Here is a 10,858-nt window from a genome sequence, read left to right as displayed (position 1 = left end):
CAGTAAACGCATTTCCACGTTAATCCTAAATCAAACAGGCCAAAATTGTAAATAATGTCCACATGTATTTTTTAACATATTTTTTTGCTCTTGGAAGACTTTAGTCTGAAAAATGGCACAATTTTTTAAACTATATTTGAATCAGTAAATTAGATAATTTTACAAATATTTGCTGTCATTTTAAAGAAAAAATTTGTATCCAAAGAACAAATCTTTCCATTTTTAAAAAAAAAAGTAATTTACAAAATCTGTATTTTTATAAGTGTGTGATTGTAAAATTACAATTCAATCAGCTAAAATATTATTACGTTGTACACATTTTTTATTACAAATGATTTTTGCACTTTTACACTCGTAAAATTACATAATTTTTAAAACTATTTGAATCAGTAAGCAATATAATAATTTTACAGGTAGTTGCTGTCATTTGAAAGAATTCTTTTATATGCTAAGACTTTATTTTCCTATTTTGTTAACGTAGAGAAAATATATCGTAAAATCACAGAAGAAAAAATTACATTTACATGCTGACTACAAAGAAACAACAAAAAATACACCAAAAACTGTAAATAATGTCCACACTTTTTTTTAACAAATGGTTTTTGCTCTTTTGCAACCAGAAAATTACAATATTTTTAAAACTGTATTTAGTAAACAGTAAATGTAATTATTTTAGAGATATTTGCTGTCATTTGAAAGAAAAAATGTATATGTTATGAACTTATTTTCTCTGTTTTGTTTATTTAGAGAATGTGACTAGTAAAATGACAGAAGAAAAAAAAAATACTTTACATGTTGACTGTAAAAAAACAGACCAAAAACTGAAAATACTGTTCACATCTTTTTTAAACAAATGGTTTTTGCTCATTTACAACCAGAAAATTGCACAATTTTTCAAGCTGTGATTGAGACAGTAAAAAATAGAATAATTTTACAGTTATTTGCTGTCATTTTTAAGAATTTTTTTATATACTATGACCTTATTTTCCCTGTTTTGCTAGCATAGAGAAAACATCTAGTAAAGTGAAGTAAAACTGATAATAACTTCTGAACCAGGCAGCTCTCCAGGATGTATTTCACATATTAACAGACCGTTTCTGCAGCTCATTCTCTAACATGTTAAATAAACCCTGTCTGTCTCTTTAACAGGACTACTACTCCATGTCTATACGCTCTCCCTCCCACTCAGCAGCTTCTATCAGACTCCAGCTCTGCCCTCCTCTCCATTTACTGCCTCTGCTTGCAGCATCATCCACACTTCTATTCTGCTGCCGGGAGGAAGAAGTGAAACCGCGGTTCTTCTCGATCCACGTCGTTCAGGACGTACGCAGAAAACGCCCACTTCCTCTGCTCCTCATCTGCACTGGAAAGAGGTAGAAGAACATTTTGGTTATTGGTGTGGCTTCATTCAGTGTGTTTCACAGCAACACATTCCTGCTGCTGCTGATTGGAATATTTGAATGAATTTAAAGTGAGCTGGGTGTGGAGCTGCAACAGAACCTCAGTGAGCTTTTTTTGTTGATCTGCTTATCTCAGAACCTGCGGTGCAACAAAATGTCAGAGTAAAAATAATTGTGGTGATAAATTAATGATCATCTGGTGTCTCAGCTGCGGCATCTGAAGCTCACCGGGTTGCTCCTCACTTCATTTCTTTTATTTTTCCACCACACACTTCTTGGGAAACTCAGAGCTTCGATGCTTCTGGTTGATTTACAGAAGTGTCTGGGATTCCCCTGGACTCCAACACTCTCACTTCTTCTGTTTGCACGTTTCCTTTTGCAGCTTCTCCCCTGAAACAGAAGCTTTCAGGCCTCCAATCTGCAAAAAGTACCCTTCACCGGTGCAGGAAAGTTGCGATTGAAAAGCACAAATGTTCAGTTTTTACAATATTGTTCCAACACACATTCATACATCACCGCTGGATTCTGTAATTTAATGCTTAACATCTCTGATTCTTTAGTTTTTTTCTATTACAGGATGCATGTTTTGTACTTAAATTCATCAAAAAATAAGAAGAATAAATAAAAAAAGAAAAGGACAAACAACACAGGGAATCCAGAGAATGTATATTTTTGTCAGGTTGTACATGTAGTTTCAAATTAATCAGGTCAAATCTGCATAATTAATAATACTGTAACCTTCCTTAATATTTATTATAGTCAGGTTAAATGCCATGATTAAATATACTGTAGGATTTCAGCTATAATTTGTATTATAGTTGGGTAAAGTTGCATTTTATGTAAAAATATTAATGTTTAAATGCTTAATATTTATTCTAGTCGGACAAAACTCCCTAATTAACAATGCTGTGTGATCTGTAATATGTATTATAATCAGGTAAGGTTACATTTTATGTAATATTTGTAGGGATTTAATCCATAATATTGAAATTAGGTCAGGTATATCTGCATAATTAATAATACTGCAGCCATCCTTAGTATTTATTATAGTCAGGAATAACTCCATAATTAAATATCCTGTAGGATCTCAGCTGTAATATAGTCAGGTAAAGTTTGATTTTATATAATATTTGTAGGCTTTTAAAGCTTAATATTTAATCGGTTAAATCTGCATAATTAATAATACAGCAGCATGTGTAATATGTATTATAGTCAGGTAAAATTGTATTTTATATAATAATTGTAGGGTTTGAATGTTAAATATTTAAATCAATGAGGCAAATCTACACAATTAATACTGTAGACCGCTTTAATATTTATTATAGTCAGACAAAACTCTATAATTAAATATACTGTAGGATTTCAGCTATTTTATGTATTATAGTCAGGTAAAGTTGCATTTTTTATAATATTTGTAGGGTTTTAATCCATAATATTTGAATTAATCAAGTAAATCTGCATAATTAATAATACTGCAGGATCTATTTAATGTATTATAGTCAGGTAAAGTTGCATTTTGTATAATATTTGTAGGGTTTTAATCATAAGCATTGTCAGGATAGTTTCCATAATTAAACATACTGTAGGATCTGTAATATGTTCAGTTAAATTTGCATTTTATATAATATTTCTGGGATTTTTGATGCATAATGTTTAAATTAATCAGGTAAATCTGTATAATTATAAATTCTGTAGCCTTCCTTAATATTTATTATAGTCAGGAAAAACTCCTTTACTCAATATACTGTAGGATCTCAGCTGTAATATGTATTATAATTTTAATGCTTAATGTTTAAATGAATTTAGTAAATCTGCGTAATTAATAATACTGTAGCATTAATATTAATTGAAGTCAGATAAAACTCCATAGTTAAATATACTGTAGGATCTGTATTATGTATTATAATCATATAAAGTTGGATTTTACATAATATTTGTATGGTTTTAATCCTTAATGTTTAAAATAATCAGGTAAATCTGCATAATTAATAATACTGTAGCATTAATAGTAATTAAAGCCAGATAAAACTCCATAATTAAATATACTGTAGGATCTGTATAATGTATTATAGTCAGGTAAAGTTGTGTTTTATGTAATATTATTAGGGTTTTAAATCTTAATATTTTATTTATTTTGGTAAATCCACATCATAAGTGACACTGATGGGTTTTCACCTCAACATTTCAACTTGTTAGGTCACTCCGTTGTCTAATTTCAGCATTTTGGCTCAAGTTTTCCAAACAAAAATACATAATCACGGCTTTATTATCGTGATTTTTATCATAATAACAGTTTTGTCCATGTGTCCTGTCTGCTCTAAGTTGGACTAAGTTATTTCTCAGTCCCACGTCCGTCCTTCTGTCCTGCTCTGTCAGTATTTGGACATCAGAGTCCACAATCTTTCTCCGGCTTGTCGCTAGTGTGACTCCAACACGACATGAGAGGCTTTATCGCAGAAACGACGAGGGCTCTTCAGCAAGCTGCCACTGTGGCCAACAATAGCACTGAGATTAGACAAGAACCCAACGCCGGGACGGAACAAACCGCTCAGAGCTTCTCAGACCTGCACCAAAGTCACTGTGGATCCTTGTTAGGCAACTAGTAGAGGATCTGAGGGGACACGTCTCTGTTTCTGAGGTTCAGACTGAGTAAGAAGTGCCATGGAGGAGTGTAGCAGAGTAGATAAATGACATCCTCCACCTTAGGAACAATAATTTACTGTAGAAATGAAGGGAAAACCACCAAAGATGGATCATTTCCACCAGAACCAGTTAAACCCAACATGCACCATAGATGATTTCAGTGGAGTAGATCAAGGATTTTCTTTGCAGCACGTTAGGAGCCATAATTTAATGTAAAAATGAAGGGAAAACAACTATTTTTTGTCCAGTGGAAGAGTCTTTTCTTCAACTGGGTTTGACCAAAGAGCCAGTCCAACCCAACATGCACCACAGATGATTTCAGTGGAGTAGATAAAATCATCTGTGGTGCATCTTACTCAGTCCAAACCTAAGAAACACCACAGATGATTTTAAAAGATTAGATAAAGAACTTTCTTTGCAGCATCTTTAGAACAATAATTTACTGTAAAAATTAAGGGAAAGCGACCATTACATGTACAATGAAGAGTCGTTTCTTCAGCTGTTTGACTAAAGAACCAGTCCAACCCAACATGCACCACAGATGATTGTAGCAGAGTAGATGAAGGATTGTCTTTGCAGCACCTTGGGAACAATAATTTACTGTAAAAATGAAAGGAAAACAAACATTTTGTGTCCAATGAAGAGTCATTTCTTCAGTTGTGTTTTACAAGAGACGGATCATTTCCCCCAGAACCAGTCGAACCCAACACGAACCACATATCTGCTAAAAATAGCAGAGTAGATAAATGGCATCCTCTACCTGAGGAACAATAATTTGCTCAAAAAATTAAGGCAAAACGACCAAAGATGGATCATTTCTACCGGAACCAGTCGAACCCAACATGCACCACAGATGACTGTGGTGGAGTAGATTTTCTTTAGGATTTTTGTTAGGATTTTCTTTGCAGTACGTTAGAGACCATACATTTTTGGACAGAATGAAAGGAAAACAACCATTATTTGTCCCAACAGTTTCTTCAGCTATGTTTGACTAAAGAACCAGTCAAACCCAACATCTACCACAGATGATTTTAGTGGAGTAGATAAACGCTTTTCTTTGCAGCACCTTTGGAACAATAATTTATTGTAGAAATGAAGGGAAAATGGCCATTGTGTGTCCAATGAAGAGTCATTTCTTCAGCTGTGTTTGATCAAAGATGGGTCATTTCCACCAGAACCAGTCAAACCCAACATGAGGAACAGAGGATTTTAGCAGAGTAGATAAAGGATTTTCTTTGCACTACGTTAGAAACTATAAATTATTGCAACGAATGAAAGGAAAATGACCTTTATTTGTCCAATGAAGAGTCGTTTCTTCAGCTGTGTTTGACTAAAGAACCAGTCAAACCCAAAATGCACCACAGATGATTTTAGCAAAATAGATAAATGATTTTCTCCATCTTAGGAACAATAATTTATCCTTAAATGAAGGGAAAATAACCACTATGTGTCCAATGAAGAGTCATTTCTTCAGTTGTGTTTGCAAAGATGGATCATTTCCCCCAGAACCAGTCAAACCCAACATGCACCACAGATGATTTTAGCAGAGTAGATAAAAGACGTTCTCTACCTCAGGAACAATAATTTACTGTATAAATTAAAGGAAAACGACCAAAGATGGATCATTTCCCCCAGAACCAGTCGAACCCAACATGCACCAGTGAGCGAGTAAAACCCTGAAACTGTCAACATCTATTTTCCTCATCGCCTAGCGAGAAAGAGAGCTCGGCAAGGCTCGCATGTTTTAAGTCACTTTGCACTCTTGGAGAGGGCCCTTTTTTTCAATAATCCATTATGCATAGCAGCTCTGGCTCTCCCTGGTATTTCTCCTACCTTCTTGACGTCAGTTGCCATTTGTGAGGGTTGCCCTGGCAACGGCCAGCCTCCCGGGGAGATGTCTGGTGGATAAGACGGCCCCGATAAAGCCTTTTAAGGTTCTGCCGTTGCTACACCTTTTAATTGCCTTTGATACAGTCGGAGTGTTACACGGAGGCCGTCGGGGTGTCGCCACATGTGGGAAAAATATGGGAGATAAAAATACGACGTCTGATGATTTCTGAGCAACTGGACGATGGATCTATTGTTGACCTATGAGACACTGTCATGGTGATATAATATGTAAAGATGCAGCTCGGAATATGTATTTATGACATAATATGACATTAAACCCCAACTTCCCCTTTTGGTTATGCAAACCTAGACTTCTATGATCATACATTCAAATTTAACACGGCAGAATGTTGGATTTTTGCATTTTGCATTCCACAAACAGTCCAATAAAGAGACCTGTTTGTGGTTTTAGGCCACACGAGGGGTGAGATCAGCCCCTCCAAACCGCCTTCACATTCAAATCTTCCGCACTACTGTCACTGGGTTCCGCTGAATTTGCATCAATGCAAATTCTCCACACGGTCGTGATACTGTACTCAATACCTGCTGCTGCTATTTATAGCCTCACCAACATGTGTGTCTTGCTGTTTTTTTCAGACGCCAGCCTATTGATGTGCTATTTTTACAGTGTCAATTTGCTCCCTCCCTCTCCGTTCGGTTGCCAAGCGATGGGCTGAGGGACCTGATTGGTCGAGGATGTGCTTTTTGGATACGCTGACTGTGATTCTCAGCTGGCTAATGAATTCAGGCTCAAGAGTTGATTCTTTCTTAGGTAGTTTTTTTTTCTCCCCTGCAAAACAAATCTTTGATTCACAAAAAGCTTCAAATAAAATACTCAAATTCTCACAGTTTATTAAAAAGTAGTGAAATTAGACTTTAATTCAGGTGTAGAGACTCCATAGCTGCATGATTTATATCTACCTTGTGCAATCAGTACAATTTGTTGACCCACGATTATCATTGTCATTATTGTCACTAGAATAATTATAAGAATAAAAACTAATATTGCTGTAAAAATCCAGCCAGGTTCTAACAGTAGGGTCCTGTTTTTCAAAAAAATATGGTTAAAAAATCTAGATGTTTATACCTGAACTTAAATAATTTTTCATTGTTTTTAAAATATATTTAATTGAAAATTGAATTGACTTAAAAGTGGCCATGAAAATATAACTTTCCTTATCTTTTATCTGTTATTGTTTTCAGTGTTTTGTGCTGTATGCATTTTTAGATAGTAAAAAGAATTATAATGATTAAAAACACATCACAAACAGGAACGTTCAGATACCTTGACAAAACATTTCCTGAACGCTCCTCTTTCCTTACGTTTTGACTTATGTTTTTTGTCTGTAGTTCTCAGTAATGTTTATAAATTTTAAAAGACAAAAACCTTGTAACTTACAGGAAGCTACACTAAAAAAATTTTACGTTTTTCAACTGTAATTTTTTTCATAATTTGCTTTTATTTGAGAGATTTTCCCCGTTTTGTTAAATTACAAATAATAACGAATAGAATAGAATAGAATAGAATAGAATAGAATAGAATAGAATAGAATAGAATAGAATAGAATAGAATAGAATAGAATAGAAATTACAGGCCAAAACTGTAAATGTCAAAAATTTGTATTTTATTTTTCAGACTGTAATTCGTTCTTTTACAGCCATAAAATTGCACAGTTTTTAAAATGTGTTTCAAGAACAAGATCAAGCAAATAATGTAATTATTTTACTGATATTTACCGTTAGTTGAAAGAAAATTTATGCTTATTAAGGACTGATAAATATTAGTAAAAATACAAGTTTTATGTTTGGTTTTTTTTTGCAGATTTTCCCCTGTTGTGTTAATTTAAAAATAATAACTAATAAAATAAAAATAAATTAAAATATTAATTTGCATGATAACTCTTTAAACAAAAAAGCCAAAACTATAAGTAATGTCAAAAATCTGTATTTTTTTTCAAATTATGTTTTGTTCTTTTACGGCGTTTTACCAAAAAAAATTGCACTATTTTTAAAATGTATTTCAAGAACAAGAACAAGCAAAAATTATAATTATTTAACTGATATTTGCTGTTATTTGAAAGAAAAATTATGTTTATTAAGAACTGAAAAATATTGGTTAAAGTATTTTTAACAGATTTTCCTTATTTTGTTAACTTAGAAAAAATATCTTCTAAAAGTACAGAAAAAAATTTATCAATTTACATGTTGGCTGAAAAAATATTAAAATAATATCCATATAAAAAACATATATATATTTGTGCAAATTTGTTCTTTTACTATGTGTGACTATAAATTATACATTTTTGCTTTATTTAAATCAGCTAAAGTGTCTAGTAAAATCATCAAAAAAATGTATTTTACGTTGACTGAAAAAAATGGAAATATTGTCCATATAAAATTTTTTTTTACAATATGTGACTATGAAATTATACAATTTTGCTTTATTTAAATCAGCTAAAATGTAATTATTTTACATATTTTTGCCCTCATTTTTACAGATTTTTTATGTTACACTATTAATGTTTTTTTACATTTTTTTTCAGCCAACCTGCTGCAGAATTTTCACTTTCATTTTTAGATTTTTTTACACAGTTGCAGTTAATATTATTTACAGTAGCAACAAATAATATACAGTAAAATTCAGCTAGAATTTTAATTATTAATTCAGTCGTACCACAGTAGGATAAAAATATTCCTTTAAAAACAGTGCATTAAAGTATGAATAACACTCTTTTTAGCCTGTTTCCTGGTTGCACATAATCCCAGCTGCTCTAAAGACAAACGAACCAAACATCTGCTTCTGCTAACAGGCTAATCCTAATCCTCAGAATGTGTTTGTTTGTGACACACCTCAGCTACTGCTGTGTGTGTGAATTCAATTAGACTTAATCTGACCCCATGCCTCTCCGAAAGGAAACCAAGCGGCCGGGGAACTTTCATCTTCCCTCCATTGATTGGCTCGTGCAGAGATATGGAAAAACCTTTCCCACTGCTCCCTTTCATTGGCCACATTAAAAATTCATCCTGTCCTAATGGAGAAAGATCCTTTTCATGGAGCCACTGCAGGCACAGCTGCCTCCAAACCTGGCCGAGTTTTGGTTTTTAATTCGGGCTAATTAGTCTATGATGTTGTGTTCTGTTGCTAGAAATACTGGACGTCATCTGTTAGTCATGAAGCAGCACAACAGTACAAATTTCTGCAGCAAATCCTGATTTTTCTTGGTACGTTAAGACTATTTGCTTTGGCTCTGAGTGATATATTTCTGTCATAAGCCCCCTGAGCCCTGAGGAACTTTTCAGATTTCTCATTTTAACCAACCAGGAATCAAAAACCCAAATGTGTTCACTTTACTAAGGGACAAAAAATGATTAAATAAATTTTAAAAATTGAAGTATTCACATTTGAGGTGCTAAAGGTAGATAATTTTTTTGTCTTTTATGCTACAAAAAATACTAAAACTGATAAACTGGAGCAATCTATCTGTCCGTCCGTCCGTCCTTCCTTCCATCCATCCATCCATCCATCCATCTATCTATCTATCTCTCTATCTATCTTGGTTACTGAAAATAATGGGCTTTCGCTCTTTATAATAAGCCAATGTAAGCATGTTATCAGCATCTCAGCGCTGCCAAACAGATATTTTTCATTGAATTGAATTTTATTTTCTGTTATTTTATTTTATTTTAGCTACTCTAATTTCATTACATTTAATTTAATACTATTTAATTTTGTTTTATTTTATTTATTTATTTTACTACATATTTGGCTTTAAGAAAATAATGCTCACAGTGGCAGGTTTAGATTAAATATAAATATTCATATTAAATGAATTTTAAAAATGTAAGCATTCACATTTTATTAAATTACATTAAATTAAATTTTATTACATTTTAATTTAATTTAATTTCTTATATTTAATTCTGTTTTATTTTTGGCATTTTCATGATTATTAATATTTAGAGAGACAGAAGCTAAAATTATTATTTAATTATCAAGATTGCTGCTGAAGACAAAGGAAACAGACCAACAAACACATGCACCACATTAAGCCAGCAGAAGCTCTCTCTGTTACATTTAGGTTGAACAGAAAACATGTTCGTGTTTGATCTGAGATCTTCTTCTTGACTTCCCTTGGAGCTCTTACTGTCAGGTCATTTCATGAAAATTTCATCAGAACCTCCCATCTGACCTCCTCAGAATATGACAAGTTCAGTACATTTAATGAAGTCGTGCAAAATCTTTTCTTCATAGTATGAATATTTTTAGAGGTACAAACCTTGATGTGTTTCTGTTTTCTGATAATTCACTATAGAAAACTTTTTAAAAAGTGCATTTCAGGTAAACTTTAAGGGTGGTTTTCTGTGTTTTTGTGGTAATTTTTGTCTCTTCTGACCAGGACTACCACAGTGAATGCATAGTAGTCCTGACAGTGAAGCACAGAGGTGGGACTGTGATGATATGGAGCTGGGCAAAACTTTAAAAAGTGCATTTTGGGTAAACTTTAAGGGTGCTTTTGTCTGTTTGTGTGGTCATGTTGTGTGTCTCTTGTGACCAGGACTACCACAGTGAATGCATAGTCCTGACAGTGCAGCACAGAGGTGGGCGTGTAATGATATGGAGCTGGAGAAAACTTTAAAAAGTGCATTCTGGGTAAACTTTAAGGGTGGTTTTGTGTGTTTTTGTAGTCATTTTGTGTCTCTTGTGATCAGGACTACCACAGTGAATGCATAATCCTGACAGTGAAGCACAGAGATGGGACTGCAATGATACTGAGCTGGAGAAAACTTTAAAAAGTGTATTTTGGGTCATCTTTAAGTGTGGTTTTGGTTGTTTTTGTGGTTATTTTGGCTCTCTTGTGACCAGGACTACCACAGTGAATGCATAGTTCTGACAGTGAAGCACAGAGGTGGGAGTGTGATGATAT

The 10,858-nt window shown here is 33.4% G+C and overlaps 1 protein-coding gene across 1 annotated transcript in view; it reads left to right on the top strand.

Annotated features, from left to right (window-relative positions):
* Window positions 1–1,225: 1,225 nt before the first annotated feature.
* LOC111565983 (guanine nucleotide-binding protein subunit beta-4) overlaps window positions 1,226–10,858 on the top strand; it is a 46,959-nt gene continuing 37,326 nt past the window's right edge. Inside the window, exon 1 of the mRNA XM_055015525.1 lies at window positions 1,226–1,373. The gene's annotated coding sequence lies outside the window, so the exon portion shown is untranslated. The remainder of the gene's footprint in view (window positions 1,374–10,858) is intronic.

This window comes from Amphiprion ocellaris, chromosome 2 (genome assembly GCF_022539595.1).
Source record: "Amphiprion ocellaris isolate individual 3 ecotype Okinawa chromosome 2, ASM2253959v1, whole genome shotgun sequence".
In the NCBI taxonomy this organism is placed as follows: domain Eukaryota; kingdom Metazoa; phylum Chordata; class Actinopteri; family Pomacentridae; genus Amphiprion; species Amphiprion ocellaris.
This window is presented reverse-complemented; position numbering and strand designations above follow the sequence as displayed.